The sequence below is a fragment of the Arachis hypogaea genome, chromosome 12 (genome assembly GCF_003086295.3).
Source record: "Arachis hypogaea cultivar Tifrunner chromosome 12, arahy.Tifrunner.gnm2.J5K5, whole genome shotgun sequence".
Lineage (NCBI taxonomy): Eukaryota > Viridiplantae > Streptophyta > Magnoliopsida > Fabales > Fabaceae > Arachis > Arachis hypogaea.
The window spans coordinates 71,497,547-71,515,712 of record NC_092047.1 but is presented as its reverse complement, the minus strand read 5'-3'; the positions used below and the strand labels follow the sequence as shown (position 1 = coordinate 71,515,712).

At 34.8% G+C, this 18,166-nt stretch overlaps 1 pseudogene; it reads left to right on the top strand.

The window, feature by feature from the left end:
• Positions 1–15,279: 15,279 nt before the first annotated feature.
• LOC140176754 (uncharacterized) lies at positions 15,280–18,127 on the top strand (annotated as a pseudogene).
• Positions 18,128–18,166: the final 39 nt, after the last annotated feature.

Genomic DNA, 18,166 nt, shown 5'->3' with positions numbered 1-18,166 from the left:
GACATTTGAAGATTCAACTACAATGAAAGAGTAACAAGAAATAAAAGAAAAAACTTTGTAGTATTGTGATAAAGATGATGATGTGGATGTCTATTCATTATGGACGTCTCACATTTTCAAAAGTGAATAATATTAAAGAGGTATTGAAAAAGCAAATATTTTACCTCCACAAATTGTGAAATATAGTTTTACATATGTACATATAGAAACAATAAAATATTCCTCTCTTCATATATATAAACTTTCTTTCTTTTCTTGCTGTAAGCTGCAACATATAATATATATATATATATATATATATATATATATATATATATATATATATATATTACTTTTATTATAGTAAGATAAGAGTATTGGTGAATATTAATACTAGAGTTTTTTATTTATACTTCTTTATTTTATATTTATTTCTCTTCTTTATTTATTTGTTCTACAATACGTTATCAGTACGAGACTCTGATCAAAATTTCGAAAAATTCAGGTAATAAATTTTCATTATGTCAAAGCTTTCTCATCTTGAATTTAATTCTCTTGATATATTTGGAAATAATTACTTATCATAGATACTAGATGCCGAAATCCATCTTGATTCAATGGATCTAGGAGATACCATTAAGGTTGAAAATGATGCATCCCAGAAGGATAAAGCCAAAGTCATGATCTTCCTTCGTCGTCATCTTGACGAAAGATTGAAAAATAAATATCTCACATTAAAAGATCTAGCGGATCTGTGGAAAAATCTTGAAGAAAGATATAATCATCAAAAGTCAGTGATACTTTCTCAAGCCAGATATGAGTGGACGCACTTGAGTCTACAGGATTTTAAATCCATAAATGAATACAATTCAACAATGTTCTAAATTACTTCATGAAAGAAATTATGTGGGAAAAAAATAACTGATAATGATATATTAAAGAAAACTTTCTTGACCTTGCATGCCTCGAATGTGCTCCTGCAGCAGCAATATCGAGAAAAAGAATTTAAAAAATATTCTGAGCTAATTTCTTGCCTTCTTGTTGCTAAATGCAACAATGAGTTGCTTTTAAAAAATCATAAAGCACGCTCAACTGGCGTTGTCCTATTTCTTGAAGCAAATGCGACAAATCACAAAAGAGGTAAATGACAAGGTTTTGGTAACAAGAAAAAATTATGGAAGGAAGAAAAATTATGTTCACAAGAAAGGATCTCACCAAAAGTGGGATAAAGAAAGAAACGATGGACAAAATAAATTAACAGAGGATAAATGTTTCCGTTGTGGTGGAAAGGGCCATTGGTCGCGTACCTGTCGTACCCCAAGGCACCTAGTCGATCTTTATCAAGTATCTTCGAAAAAGGACGACAAAGGAAAGGAGACGGATTTTGTTTCAAAGGATGTTGCTGGAAATTACACCACTCATTATGATGTATCTAATTTCTTTGAGGATCCTGAAAGAAATATTGGTCATTTGATCAATGATGAAAAATTTTAATATGTGGTTTGTTAAGTAATCATGTAAATAAATAATGTAAGAAACTTCTTGTTAAGTTTGATTTTCTATACATTTGAATTTCAAGTATAATGTATATAAATAATGTTTAATAAAATATTTAGTGTTTATGAATTTCAAAATTACTAAATGTGTCAAGTTCTAAAATAATAATAATAAAATTTTTAATATGCGATACTATGTACAGTATTTCTTAATAAAAAATCAAGAAAATAATTTTACTGCGCATATACTTCTACTCATTTTATTATTATTTATCTTTGAAGAAAATAGTAAGGACATATAATGAAGAAGTTTGCCTTGCGGATAGTGCAAGTTCGCATACCATTTTAAAAAATAATATATTTTACACATCTTGTACCAAAAGAAGAATATATTAATACTATTATTGGCTGAGGTAATGCAATAGAAGGCTCCGAAAGAACTATAATTTTGTTTTCCAGAAGAACAAAATTCATAATAAATAATACACTATTGTCTACTAAGTCTCTAAGGAATGTATTGAGTTTTAAAGATATTCACCGAAATGAATATCATATTGAAATAATAATTGAGGAAAATCAGGAATACTTATGTATCACCACTCATGATTCAAATAAAAAGGTGATATTAGAAAAGTTACCCTCACTTTTATCTGAATTATATTATACTAAAATTAGTGTAATTGAATCACATGTCATTGTAAACTTAAAGTTTACCAGCCCAAGTGAATTTATAATTTGGCATGATCAATTGGGTCATTCGGGAATAACTATGATGTGAAAAATTATTAAAAACTCCCATGGACATTCACTAAAGAACCAGAAGATTCTTAAATCTAGTGAATTTTGTTGTGCGGCATGTTCTCAAGGAAAGCTAATTTTAAGGCCATCATTAGTAAAGATTTGATTTAAGTCGCCTGAATTCCTAGAAAAGATTCAAGGCGATATATGTGGACCTATTCATCCACCATATGGATCTTTTAGATATTTTATAGTCCTAATAGACGCATATTCGAAATGGTCACATGTGTACTTATTGTCTTCTCGCAACCTGGCGTTTGCAAGATTACTTGCTCAAATTATTCGATTAAAAGCACAGTTTCCAGAAAATCCAATCAAAGCAATTCGTCTTGATAATGCTGGTGAATTTACTTCCCAAGCCTTTGATGCTTATTGTATGGCTAATGGAATAAGCGTTGAACATCTATTAGTTCATGTTCACACACAAAATGGGTTAGCAGAATCACTTATTAAACGCCTCCGATTAATTGCTAGACCTTTACTTATGAGAACAAATCTCTCAACCTCGGCTTGGAGGCATGCTATTTTACATGGCGCAACACTTATTTGTTTGAGGCCAACAAGTTACCATTAGTTCTCTCTTATGTAGTTAGCTTTTGGCCAGCAGCCAAATGTTTCCCATTTAAGAATATTCGGGTGTGCGATATGTTCCCATTGCACCACCTTCTCGCAAAAAAATGGGACTCCAAATAAAATTGGGGATATATGTTGGATATGATTATTCCTCTATACTGAGGTATCTGGAGATACAAACTAGAGATGTATTTAAAGCCCGATTTGTGGATTGTCATTTTGATGAATCAAAATTTTCAACATTAGGGGGGGGGGGAATAAGCTTCCTGAAAAGGAACTTAAGTGGAATGCATCATCCTTGATGCATTTAGATCCTCGATAAGGGCAATGTGAACTAGAAGTTCAAAAGATTATACATTTACAAAGAATAGCAAATGAATTGCCTGATACATTTTCTGATACGAAAATGATTAATCCTATATACCAGCTGAAAATGCTCCAATTCAAATTGATGTCCCAGTCGAACAAATAGCCACTGAAACAAATTCACGTCATAAGCATGGTAGGTCTGTCAGTTCCAAAGACAAAAATTCTCGAAAAAGAAAAGAGGTAAATACTATTCCTAATGAAAAAGATAAAGACATAGTAAAGACACCTGCAGTTGTCTAAAATTCTGATATAATTTTGACGCCAGAAAACATTCAAGTACCTGAAAATTGTGAAAATAACAAGATCTCAATAAATTATGTCTTTACAGGAGAAAAATAAAACCGAAATAAGACAATTGTCAATGAAATATTTGCATATAATGTGGCATTAAATATCATGCATGAAAGTAAGAATCTTGAGCCAAGAACAGTCAAAGAATATCGACAAAGGAATGATTGGCCAAAATGGGAAGAAACTATGAAGGTTGAGTTAGGCTTATTTGCAAAACGTGAAGTCTTTGGACCTGTAGTCCGTACACTAGAAGATGTAAAACCTGTGGGATACAGGTGGGTATTTGTGAGAAAACGAAATGAGAAAAATAAAGTTGTACACTACAAAGCTCGACTTGTGGTACAAGATTTTTCACCAAGGCCTAGTATAGATGATGAAGAAACATATTCTCCTGTAGTGGATGCAATAACATTTCGTTATTTGGTCAATTTATTCGCATAACATAAACTGCATATGCATTTAATAGATGTGGTAACAACCTACTTATACGGATCATTAGATCGTGATATCTATAGAAAAGTCCCTGAAAGGTTAAAGATATCTAAATCATCCAATGAATATTCACAGGGGTTATACTCAGTCAAATTGTAAAGATCTTTATATGATCTAAATCAATATGGACGAATGTGGTATAATCGTCTTACTCAGTATCTGACCAAAAACGGATTTAAGAATGATGATATATGTCCATGTGTTTTCATAAAGAATCTGCATCTGTATTCATTATAATTGTTGTATACATTGATGATTTAAATATCATTGGAACCCCTAAAGAGATTTCAACAATTATAAAAGCTCTAGAAGAAGAGTTTGAAATGAAAGATCTTGGAAAGACTAAATTTTGTCTCGACTTGCAGATCAAGCATACAAAAAATAGGATCTTTATTCATCAAACAACATACACAGAAAAAGATTTTAAAGAGATTTTATATGAATAAGTCACATCCATTAAGTACCCCAATGATCGTAAGGTCTTTGGATGTGGAAGAGGATCAATTCCGTCCTAAAGAAGAAAATAAAGATATCCTTGGTCCTGAAGCACCATATCTTAGTGCCATTGGAGCGCTAATGTATCTTGCCAATAATGTTAGGTACCAGACAAATGACACAGCAAAATATAGAGATAAAAAATTAGAAATTTGTATAAAATATGGAAACAATTGAATAACTTTCTTTGAGAATTACAACTTCTCTCTATCACAAGGAGACTACAAAACACTCTCTCTTGACAAAAGGAGAACACACTTCTCTCTATATATATAGAAGAAAACTACTCAAAGAAATATTATGTTATTCTCTTTGGATGACTTGATTGAAATGAATTAAAGAAAAACTCAATTTATAGGTGAGTCTCTTCAATATGAACCATCCGTCAATTAGAGGTATATAATTCTTCTATTTTTCAACCACTAAAATTCTAAGGTTATAAACTAAGATTGTTTATTACCTCTCATTTTATTTAGTTATTATTTATTTATATATTTTCTAAAATTAGCTTTACTAATTTTCACAATCTCCCACTTAAAGCTAATTTTGATAAATTTTAAAAATTCATGTTGCTCATGTATTCCATAGCCCGTATGAGGATCTACACCATTCAAACTTTTCTGTGTTGATTGGTTTTGTCATGGCATCTGCTAGGTTATCTTTAGTGTGAATCTTCTGCATATCAACACTTCCTTCTTCTACTACTTCCCGAACAAAGTGATATTGTACTCCAATGTGTTTTGTTCTTGAATGAAAGGCAGGATTCCTTGCAATGTGCAAGGCACTCTGACTATCACAATACACAGAAATCTTCTGTTGTTTGTGCCCGAGTTCTTCTATCAACCTTTGGATCCAAATAGCTTCCTTGCATGCTTGTGTAGCTGCCATATATTCAGCTTCTGTAGTAGATAAAGCTACAACAGTCTGTAATTTAGATAGCCAGATCACAGCTCCTCCTGCAAGTGTAAACACATAGCCTGTAGTAGATTTTCGTTTATCAAGATCACCTGCAAAGTCTGAGTCGACATATCCATTGACAATGAATTCTGATCCTCCAAAACATAATGCAACATTTGAGGTTCCTTTGATGTATCTCAAGATTCTCTTAACAACATTCCAATGCTCTTTACCCGGATCTGCCATAAATCGACTTACCACCGCAACTGCTTGAGCAATATCTGGCCTTGTACAGATCATGGCATACATAAGGCTTTCCACCACTGATGCATACGGTACTCGAGACATTTCTATCCTCTCTGCTTCACTACTAGGGCACATACTTGAGGATAATTTAAAATTAATAGGAAGTGGGGTTGAAATTGGCTTGCATTCTTGCATGTTGAAGCGTTGCAAGATCTTCTTCAAATAATTCTTTTGCGATAGCCAAATCTTCCTATCCTTTTTGTCTCAGTGAATTTGCATCCCTAAAATCTTGTTTGCTGGTCCCAAGTCTTTCATATCAAACTCTCTAGCCAACTGTGCCTTCAATTCTTGGATTTGATCTTTGTTGGGACCTACCACCAACATGTCATCCACATACAACAGCAGAATGATGAAATCATTATCACCAGACCTCTTGTAATAAGTACAATGATCTGAACTAAGTCTATTGTATCCAAGGCTAATAATGAAAGAATCAAATCTCTTGTACCAACACCTTGGCGCCTGCTTTAGACCGTACAGAGATTTAGTTAACCTGCAAACCAAGTTTTCTTTTCCTTTTTCTTCAAAACCTTCTGGTTGGAGCATATATATCTCTTCTTCAAGTTTTCCATGAAGAAAAGTAGTCTTTACATCTAATTGCTCTAAATGTAAATCAAATATAGCACACATAGCCAAAACTACTCTAATAGTAGTTAGTCTCACCACCGGAGAAAATATTTCATTGAAGTCAATACCTTCTTTCTGAGCATATCCCTTGACAACCAATCTTGCACGATATCGTTCCACCTGATCATTACTATCCCGTTTGATCTTGTAAACTCATTTGTTACCAATGGCTTTCTGACCTGCTGGAAGTTCAACAAGTTTCCAGGTATGGTTCCTATGTAATGCCTCAATTTCTTCTTGCATTGCTGTCATCCACATAGAAGCGTCTGGATTGCGCATAGCCTCCATAAAAGTTGTTGGCTCTCCATCTTCTGTCAAAAGACAATATGCATCATGGTTTGTCAAAACATAATTTGAGTGCCATGATGGTGTTCTTCTTTGTCGAGTGGATCGACAAACTTCTATGTCATTAGCCTCTACTTCTTGTTCTTCGTGCTGTGGTTCTGCTTTAGAAAGATCACATTCTCTGCATTTTTCATCTATTTGAACAGTGGTTATCTCTTTAATAGTGCTGTCATTTTCTTGTTCTTTTTGCAATTCATCTTCTGCAAATATCACATCTCTACTGACAACTACCTTGCGGGCAGTGGGATCCCACAGGCGATACCCCTTAACACCGTCAGCATAACCCAAGAATATACATTTTCTAGACTTTGGGTCTAGCTTTGTTCTTTCTTGGGAATTGTACATCACGTACACAGGACAACCAAATATATGTAAAGAAGAATAATTAGGTGGCTTACCTTGCCACATCTCCATTGGTGTCTTTAACCCAATTGCAGTTGATGGTGACCGATTTATCACATAACAGGTGGTTTTAACAGCTTCTACCCAAAAAGACTTGGCTAAACCTGCAGTTTGCAACATAGCTCGTGCTCTTTCTAGGAGAGTCCTATTCATTCGCTCTGCTACACCATTTTGCTGAGACGTATATGCAACTGTGAATTGTCGTTGAATACCTGCTTGCTTGCAAAATGTTAGAAAATCACCATCAACATATTCTCCTCCATTATCTGTCCTTAAACACTTGATCTTCTTTCCAGATTCAAGTTCTAACTTTGCTTTGAACTCTTTGAACATCGCAAACACGTCTGACTTTTTCTTGATCGGGTACACCCATAGCCTCCTAGAGTAATCATCAATAAATGATACAAGATATTTTGCTCCTCCTAGGGACATCTCCGGCGATTCCCATACATCAGATTGAATCAACTCCAATATGTGCTTGCTCCGAGCAGTTGATCTACCAAACGTCAATCTATGTTGTTTGCTTGTAACGCAGTGCTTACAAAATGGTAAGTTTACCAATTTGAGTCCGGGAATGAGATTACGTTCTACAAGAATCTTCAAGCATCGTTCTGACATGTGGCCTAGTTTGCAATGCCATATCATCGTCATTTCTTCTTGGCTTGTTGAAGCAACTGATGCCTCTGCCTCTTGCAAAGTATCTCCCATAAGCATGTATAGATTTGCTGTAATCTTTTCTGCTTTTATTACCACAAGAGCTCCTTTAACAACTTTTAAGATCCCACCTTCAATATGGGTCTTACAACCAAGTTCATCCAATTGCCCAATTGACAACAAATTCTTCTTTAAGCCTTTCACGTGTCTTACCCCTTGAAGTGAACGAATAGAACCATCAAACATTTTTATTTTGACAGTACCCATTCCAACAATTTCTAAGGCATGATCATTTCCCATAAACACAGATCCTTCCAAGACAGGTTCATATGTACAAAACCAATCACGATGAGGAGTCATGTGCCATGTTGCTCCTGAATCAACAATCCAAACATCAGTTAGTTGTTTACTGCCTTTAGAACCAATTGTTGCTTTGCCATACAGGATTTCTCCATCATCAGAGGTACTTGCAACACATCCTTGAGAACTTGATCCTTCTGGAACCTTCTCTATACTCTTCTTATTCCAACAATCTTTCTTGAAGTGCCCTCTCTTACCACAATTGTAGCATTTGACCTGCTTCTTACTTTGTGACTTTGGTCTACTTTGACTCCCACTAAAACCACGCTCCATTGATCTCCCTCTTGTCATCAACAAACCCTCTGCTTGTTTTGAGCTTTCTAATCTATCTTCCTTATTCTTACGCCTAGATTCTTCTTCAAGAACCGCAGCAGCCATGTCATCAAAAGAAAGATAATCAGTCAAAACATTATTAGTTAAGTTAATGATAAGCTGATCATATGAATCTGGTAGAGTTTGAAGTAAGAGCTCTGCACGTTCGTTTTCTGCTATGGTATATTCCAACGATGAGAGTTGGGAAAATAGCGTATTTAGATTGTTGATGTGATCCGTTGCCGATGTGGATTCACTCATTCGAAGAGTATAAAGTCTTCTCTTCAAGAATATCTTGTTGTGAAGTGACTTGACTTCATATAATTTGGTGAGAGCATCCCAAATTTCCTTTGCTGTCTTTTTCTCTGCTACACTTGATAAAACTGAATCAGCTAGTGCCAAGTGTAAGTTTGCAACAGCATTGTTGTCCATCTCCTTCCATTTTTCATCTGTAATTCCAGTGGGTCTACCTTCAATTGCTGTCACGCAATTGTCTTTTCTCATAATGGCTTTTATCTTCAATTTCCATATGGAAAAATTACTCCCACTGAATTTCGGAATTTCATACTTTGCTGCCATTTTTTTTAGACGGTAACTCGCAGCGGAAAAAAAATATATTAATCAGCAACCTTTGGCTCTGATACCACTGTTAGGTACCAGACAAATGACACAGCAAAATATAGAGATGAAAAATTAGAAATTTGTATAAAATATGGAAACAATTGAATAACTTTCTTTGAGAATTACAACTTCTCTCTATCACAAGGAGACTACAAAACACTCTCTCTTGACAAAAGGAGAACACACTTCTCTCTATATATATAGAAGAAAACTACTCAAAGAAATATTATGTTATTCTCTTTGGATGACTTGATTGAAATGAATTAAAGAAAAACTCAATTTATAGGTAAGTCTCTTCAATATGAACCATCCGTCAATTAGAGGTATATAATTCTTCTCTTTTTCAACCACTAAAATTCTAAAGTTATAAACTAAGATTGTTTATTAACTCTCATTTTATTTAGTTATTATTTATTTATATATTTTCTAAAATTAGCTTTACTAATTTTCACAAATAACACATGACCCGATATATCATTTGCTGTGAACTTGCTAGCAAGGTATAGTTCCTCTCCAACCAGAAGACATTAGAATGGAATCAAACAAATCTTTCGATATCTTCATGGAACGGTTGACATGAGATTGTTTTATCTATATGGATTCAAGTCACAACTAGTTGGCTATGCAGATGCAGGATACTGGTCTAATCCACACAAAGGGAGGTCTCAAACAGGGTACTTGTTCACATATGGTGGTATAACTATATCATAGAAGTCCACGAAACAGATGATTGCAGCAACATCCTCTAATCATGCTGAAATACTGGCAATACATGAAGCAAGTCGCGAGTGTTTTTGGCTTAGGAGTTTGATCCAATATATTCTGTCATCATTTGGACTGATTGATCATAAGATAGCTCCAACTGTTATGTTTGAAGATAATACATGATGCATTGCGCAACTTAAAGGTGGATACATCAAAGGTGATATAGCAAAGCATATTTCTCCTAAATTCTTCTTCACTCATGATCTTTAAAATCAAGGAACAATTGATATCCAACAAATCCGCTCAAGTGATAATTTGGCAGATTTATTTACAAAGTCACTTCCAAAATCCTTTGAAAGATTAGTACATCAGAATGGGATGCGCCGATTTCGAGATATTAAATAATGGTGACAAGAGGGGGACTATACTCTTTTTCTCTTGGTCAGTTTTTTTTCCATTGGATTTTTCTTGACAAAGTTTTTAATGAGGCAGTAACTATCACAAAGGATTTTGTACTCTTTTTCCTTCACTAAAGGTTTTTTTCATTGGATTTTTTTAGTAAGGTTTTAACGAGGTATAATCCTAAATGGTCATCCAAGGGAGAGTGTTGTGATAAAGATGATGGTGTGTATGCCCATTCACTATCGGCGGCTCACATTCTCAAAAGTGAATGATATTAAAGAGGTATTGAAAAAGTAAACATTTTACCTGTATAAATAGTGAAATATAGTTTTACATATACGTACACACAGAAACAACAAAATACTCCTCTTTTCATATAATAAACTTTCTTTCTTTTCTCTATCTCTCTGTAAGCTGCAACATATATAATATTAGTAAATATATATAAATTACTTTTTTTTATAGTGAGATAAGAGTATTGGTGAACATGAATACTAGAATTTTCTATTTATACTTTTTTATTTTATATTTATTTCTCTTTCTTATTTATTTATTCTACAACATGTAGAGAAATAAAATGCATGTAAAGTAAAGAAAACATAGAAATGTAGAATGAATTCTAAACAAGAACAGGACTTAGAAGATTATGTTACGTGTACACCAAAATTAAGCTATCAAAGGTAGTTATCAGTATAAAATACATGTTGAAATACAAATATATATTAAAAATAAATTAAACCACACATGTATTTATACATAATTATATTGGTGGCTGATTTTAGTGGCTGATTTTAGTGTACAAATATCATTTTTGGGACTCAGAGCAAACATAGAAATTCTATGAAGATGTGTGAGTGTTTAAGGGTATTTTAAGAGTAAAAATTTCATCCTTGAGTTAGTTTTCTTTGTAATGAATAAAAATATGGCTTTGTATGTAAATGAGAACCATGTAGAATTAGCCTCACAAACTAACGAGCTGGCGTCACCAAATACGCATGGGGAGTTAGTTATGAGCCAGGGACATGTGATAAATGATCCGAACAATTCGGGGCTAAGAAGAAGCGAAGGGAGAGAATGATTAATAAGAGGCTCGATGAATTTGCATGGTAGCGTGTTGTGGTATTCACTTCTCCCCCTAATTTATTATGTTCTTCTTTCTTTTTTCCCTTCCTATTCTGAGTAAATTTTTATAATAGTCCCTACGATTCATTCAATTACCCGAAATGGTCCTCAATTTTCAAATTTCTCTATAGTAATTTCTCAAATAGAGCTTCGGACACCATAGTGGTCCCTGCGTCATTTTTGACGCTGAGTCAACTGCCAAAGTGTGGCCATCTTTTGCCACGTTAGAGAGTCCAACAACATGGATTCATTCCAATTTGGATTGAATTTGGTCCATCCCCTATTTTATAACCCTAATTCCAAATGTATAGAGGTAGTTTTCATTTTTTCTTTATCTATTTTTTTCTCTATCTCTTTAGCTCAGGTACTCACCTTTGTACTAGTTGCTTTTTGAGCTGCTTCATAAAATCCTAGCTACCAATCACTAAGGCACTGTTTGTTTCTGATTTATTCGTATGTTCTCCCTTCATTTGTTCCTAATGGAATATTTTTTGCATCTACTTCTGCTGCATGTTGCGTTAGGTTTATTTCAATATGTGAGCTGAGCTTTCAAATTGGATTCGCTTTATTTTATTTTAGTTCCTAAAGTTCTCATTGATTTATTTGTAAACATGAGATATCGTTTAGTTCTTCATACAAGGGTAGGTTTAGTCGGTGAAGTATTCTGTTATTTGTTTTTTTGTCTTGGTTGCAATGCAGCAATACTATGAGATACATTGAAAATATTGTTCACTTCTATTGAGGATGGTTCCAGTAGTTTCAAATTGATTTAATTGAAAAATATTGTTTAATTGGAACCATACTTTCGTTATGTAGAAATAAAAAGAAGGAGAAAAAGAAAAAAAGAGATTAAAAAAAACCTTTGGAACATTTGGAATCAGGATTTTTGGTGTTTGCTACGGTACGATGATAAATTCATACGTACCGATACATTTAAAATATGGACAAGTAATAATAAGGCACGTGGAATTTATTTTCCACATCAGCATTTGATTTTTTTTTAAATATATATTATATCACCACTTTTACTAATACACCTTTTTAATTAAATAAAAATAAAAAATATTTTTTGTTTGATTTTATAAAAAGTCTTAAACATCCTTACTTTATTTGATTAGACAAAAATATCCTTTTTAAATTAATTAAATTTTAGAATTCAATTAATCCTAATTTTATAGTTTCAAATAATTTAAACAACAAAATAAAAACATAAAAAAAAAACTAAAAATCAATCGTTCTTTGTCTTCTCCAATTTCCCTAATCATTCGTCCCCTCCCTCTGAAGCAAAGCAAAACATATCAAAAAAAATAAAAAATCAATCGTTCTTCATCTTCTCCAATTCCCCTAATCATTCTTGCCCCCTTCTGAAGCAAAGCATTAAAAGTCCCAAACCAAAACAGCAAAATCCTAACCCTAGGTTCTTTGCCGCGGCCGTCCCCAGGTTCTCAGCGCTTCTGCTTCTTCCTCTTCCCTCTTTCCCCAAACATGCTGCTGGCGCTGGCGGTTTTGATTTCGACTACTTCCTTTCTCTCATCGAATTCTCGTGCCTGCTTTCTTCTGCGTTCGCGTCAGTCTGTGTCGTCGTGGTTGCGTGTTTGAAGAAGGAGCTTTTGGCCACGATTGGGAGTAAGGCTGCTGTCTGGGGAACCTTGGCACTGGTTTTTGGAGTTTTGAGTGGCGCGTGGATCCGGAGACGGCAATGGAGGAGGGTTTGTAGGGAGACGGTGAAGGATGGCTTGGAGGTGAACCTGCTGCAGAGGATTGAGAAATTGGAGGAGGATTTGAGGAGCACCTCTGCCATTTCTAAGGTTTTGTCGAGGGAACTGGAGAAGTTGGAAATAAGGTTTCGCGTCACTAGGAAGACCTTGAAGGAGCCCGTAACTGAGGTAATTGATTAATATCTATGGCTGCAAGATTGTGTTGTTGTGTAGTGTAGCTAAGCATTTGATTCTGGCTTCTAAAGGCAATGCAAAACGACGTGTCGAGCTACCTGGGTTCTGGAAAGGGGGAATAGGAAGAAGCGGAAGTGCTGAGAACTTGGGGACGGCGGCGGCAAAGAATCTAGGGCTAGGGTTTTGCCGTTTTGATTTGGGACTTTCAATGCTTTGCTTCAGAAGGGGGGCAAGAATGATTAGGAGAATTAGAGAAGATGAAGAATGATTGATTTTTTATTTTTTTGATATGGAGGGGACGAATGATTAGGAAAATTAGAGAAGATAACGAACGATTGATTTTTAGTTTTTTTTTTTATATTTTTGTTTTATTGTTTAAATTATTTGAAACTATAAAATTAGGATTGATTGAATTCTAAAATTTGATTAATTTAAAAGGGTATTTTTGTCTAATCAAATAAAGTAAGGATGTTTAAGATTTTTTATAAAATTAAATAAAAAATATTTTTTATTTTTATTTAATTAAAAGGGTGTATTAGTAAAAGTGGTGATATAATATATATTTAAAAAAAAAAATTAAATACTGATGTGAAAAATAAATTCCACGTGCCTTATTATTACTTATCTATATTTTAAATATATCGGTATGTATGAATTTATCATCGTATCGTAGCAAACACTTTATAAAATAGGAAAATGATCAAATTGGATTTAAATTGGAATAAATCCATTTCATCTAGCCGTTGAGATTGTCTAACGTGGTAAAAGATGGCCACATTAGCACTCTTGATAGCTGGCTGAGCATCGAAAATGATGTAGGGACCACTATAATGCTTTAGGAGACCATTATAAAAAAAATTTAAATTTTGAGAACAATTTCAAATAATTACATAAATATCAGGGATTATTATGGGAATTTATTCTTCTAACTCTAATTCTTCCTTGAAATCAGGTAGCTCCCAGATCGTGGTTGTGATCGTGAATAGCTCACCAATCTCTTCGATCTTATTATATTATACCCTACATTCTTTGTTGTAATTGAATTGGCCATTTACTGTTTCACTGCTGATACATATATACTTCCACTTACTCCATACTCATTCTATTATTCTTTAAACTCGCATATATTTCAGTTCACCCATCCAATTGGTGCTTTCATTAACCTTGTTAGTGGTGGAAAACACACGTATGAAGGGAATAAAAGCCGATATTAAGAGACTCTATCAGATGCTGGAAACCAGGGCGGAAGAAATGAGAAATCAGAGCCGAGCAAGCGAGAATATCTAAGACGACGGAAGCAATTCAAACTTCGATTACTCAGTTGATTTCTGATCAGAATCGGGGCCACTCTCCTTCAAACGAGATTGTGCATGGTTCGAAGTTTGAACTCAAGCTATGATCAACATTCACGTTATAATCCACAATATCGAAGGGCCGATCTTCGCAATTTTGACGGTAGTGATGCGTTGGGATGGATCTTCTCCATGAATCAATATTTTGAGTTTTTCATGGTTCCTGAGGAGGAGCAAATTGGAGTCGCTGCAATCCACATGTCAGGAAGAGCAATCACTTGGTTCCAAATGTCACAGCGTACGACACAACTCAGGTCGCGGACTCAGTTGAAGAGAGAAATAGAGATTAAATTAAGACTATTGTTTGAGTCACTTGGAGAACTTCTATTCAATTTGTAATAACACGTTTCGTTAAGTGACTATTATCTAAGTTTGTGGCATTGGCGAATCGGACTAGAATTGATCCTCCAGAAGCTCTTAAAGATTGTTTCACCAGTGACTTGAGACAAGAAGATATTAGACGTGAGGTGAAGGCTCAATGCCCTTCTTCCCTCATGAGAGCTGTGACTTTAGCTAGGCTCTACAAGGATAAATTTGCATCAGTTCCAAGGATAAATAATCATTACCGCACCCAAACTTCCAACCAAAACACCACAATGAACCAAAACACAAAGCAACCTTCCACCTCTTCTCCCCAAACCAACCCAACGTCGTCCTTTTAACAACACAAACAAGAACCCAATAACAAAATTGACCCTTGCTAAAATACATCGCCGTAGAAAGAAAGGCTTTTGTTATTGGTGTGATGAGAAGTTATCAGCGAGTCACAAACGTGGCAATCGGTAGTGCATGCTTTTGCAACTTGAGGCTGATGGGGATCATGAAATGGAGGCGACTTTGGAGGAAATTCCGAATGAGGATGATGTGATGAACCAATGGGAGCAACAAGTGGTGGAGCACCACCTTTCTTATAACGCGATGCATGGGACATCAGGAGTCAGGACCTGTGACCATCCGTATCAAAGCCTTGATAAATGGCTTAGAGATGCAAGCTCTCATTGACGATTGACGGGGGCAGCTCAGACAGTTCAATTCAACCAATAATTGCCAAGTTTCTTAGAGTAAATTTCCATAGTAGTCCTTGAGATTCGCGTGAATACTCAACGTAGTCTTCATGATCTCGATTTTTCTATTGTAGTCCTCCAGATAGAGCTCCGAATACTCATAGTGGTCTCTGGGTATATTTCTGGTGATGAATCATCACTGGAGCGCTTACGTGGCGACGTTTTGCCACGCTGGAGGGCTCCAAAATGTCGTCGTTATGCTTTGGCGCCTTTGAGTGCAAATAACGATGCCGTTTAGATGTTATTTAGCATGAAAAATAGTTTTGTCTCCAATACAAACACTTCACTCGTCTCTTCTTCTTCTTCTACCCTCTCACTTCATCTTCGTCTCTTCATCAATGACATTACCGTAGAGTTCTATTTGCTGGGTTGAAAAAGTTGAGAGAAGAAGTAATTCGACTGAAGACTCTTTTTGTTGTTCCCCTCTTCTACCAGAAGCACGAAGTTCCGATATTGTGATCGGACTCAAGGTAACCTTTTTTTTTACCTTAGTTTTCCAATACAGTGTTGGTTCTTCATGATATGCAAGTTATTAGTGTGATTGAGGTTTACTCGTTTTGCCAGGATGAAAGATGTTTCCCAAAATTTCCTCAACAACCTCAAATCTCTCATAGATCAAGATCTCACCTTTTTTATCACTCTCGTAATCCTTTCTCTTTTTTTATCATCTGGGTCTCTTACTCTCCCCTCCCCCCTTTTATGCTCATATTAAAAAAATGTTTCTTTTATCTTTTTGTAATTATGCTTAGTTGAGAGTAGAGAAGCTTTCAAGTAATCTATTTTCTATCTTTTTTTATTTATTGTTTTTAGATACTCATTCTGATTATTTTAACATTCTGAATTATTCATTCTAAGCTGCCCCTTTTTGTTATTTGGTATAGTTTTTGCATGTTTTCAATATGTGCTGGTTTTGATCTCCGTACTGTGTGGTTGTGTAAATTATTCTCTATTAATTCCTTTTCGGTGGATTGTGTCTAGTGTGGCCATTTAAAGTCATGATGGTTAAAGTAATTTTGAATGTTTCATTCATGTTGTTAACTAATTAGTGCTGCTATTTTTCTACATGCTTTTTGGTGGATTTATAATTTGTATTGATTTAGTAAAGAAGGGATAAATTGAGATATGATTTTCAAGTTTTGAAGTTTCAATCAATGTAGCACTGTATATCTTTAACACTATTCATTAATTTGCTTGAAGGATTTATTTATTCATAGTTGTATTAATAGTTTCTTCTTTTTCTGGATGGATGCAAATTTTATAAAGTGCACCTAAATGTTCCCCTTTTAGAATTTAATCCTGGGTGATATGCAGAATGTTCATCAAGGATATGTGACCGAAACCTTAGTACGATTTCTAAAGCAAGGGAGTGGAATGCTTCTAAGGCTCATAAAATGGTAAGACATACTTAAGCCAATTGTTATGCTGTTTAGAAATTCTCTTTATATACTTAGCAAGACCTTGTTGACAAATGGCTATGAGTTTTTACTTGGTTATTTTCGATGATGTTTTATTTTCAGAAACCAATAGTCCCGTCTAATTTATACAGATCAATTCGCAATTCACAACTAATAGGATTGTCAGGTTAGTCAAGAGAGGTGCTCATTCTGAAACATAATCTTTTTTTGTTGGTATCCCATGTCATCTCAGTCACTTCTGAATGTATGTTCTTGTCAACATGTGCAAGTTATGCTATATATGCAGTTCAGCACACATTGTATTCTCCTAAATCAAATTTATATAATTGTCTTATCTCTGTTTCTTTTTTCCCTTCTTTCTGTGATCAATTCCAGATTCTTCCTGTCTTTGCAATTGGTGTTGGGCTTAGCACATTTGACAAAGCTTCTGTAAGTTCAATTTATTAGAGAAAGGAAGAGAAACATTGGTCTCTTGGGGGGCATTATTTGACTTCTAACTGTGTATTCTGATCTTGTATGATCCACAGGTTTATTATTATGTTCAATCTCACATTCAGATCAATGAATATCGTGATCGTGTGGTCTTTGTGACTTGTGAGTATTATTCTTTAGATTTTTCTAAGATTAATTTGGTAGTTTAGTTTCTGCCATTTCATTATGAGTTTTTACTTATATTTGTCTGTAGCCTTCTTCATCAAAGAAACATGGGCAACCTATTACCACATGTGTAAAGGTTTTGGATATGACTGATCTGAAGTTCTCGGCCTTGAACCAAATTAAGGTACATTTAGTTCTTGTAACTACTTGGTCCAGCACAGTTGCTCTACTTGGTCTGAAGTTCTCGGCCTTGCAACTTGGTTACTCTATTCTGCTCTTGCTTGGCGTTTTTGTCCGGTTCCAGCTAGATGGAAAACGAACAGAGTTTCCACCTGCAGTGCTACCACCACCCATCATCGATATGAGCAAGAGCCCCAAACAGAAGAATGAGAAGAGAGCGATGAACAAGAAGAGATAAATTTTATGAAAATTTGGGGATTTAGGGTTAAATATAGTGGGAGGGACCAACGTGGGTATAAATTGGAGATGAGCCATCTCAGCTAGCCTTTGGATCCCTCCACGTCGTCACGTAAGTGCTCCGGTGATGACTTATCACTAGAAATATGCCCAGGGACCACTATGAGTACTATGAGCTCTATC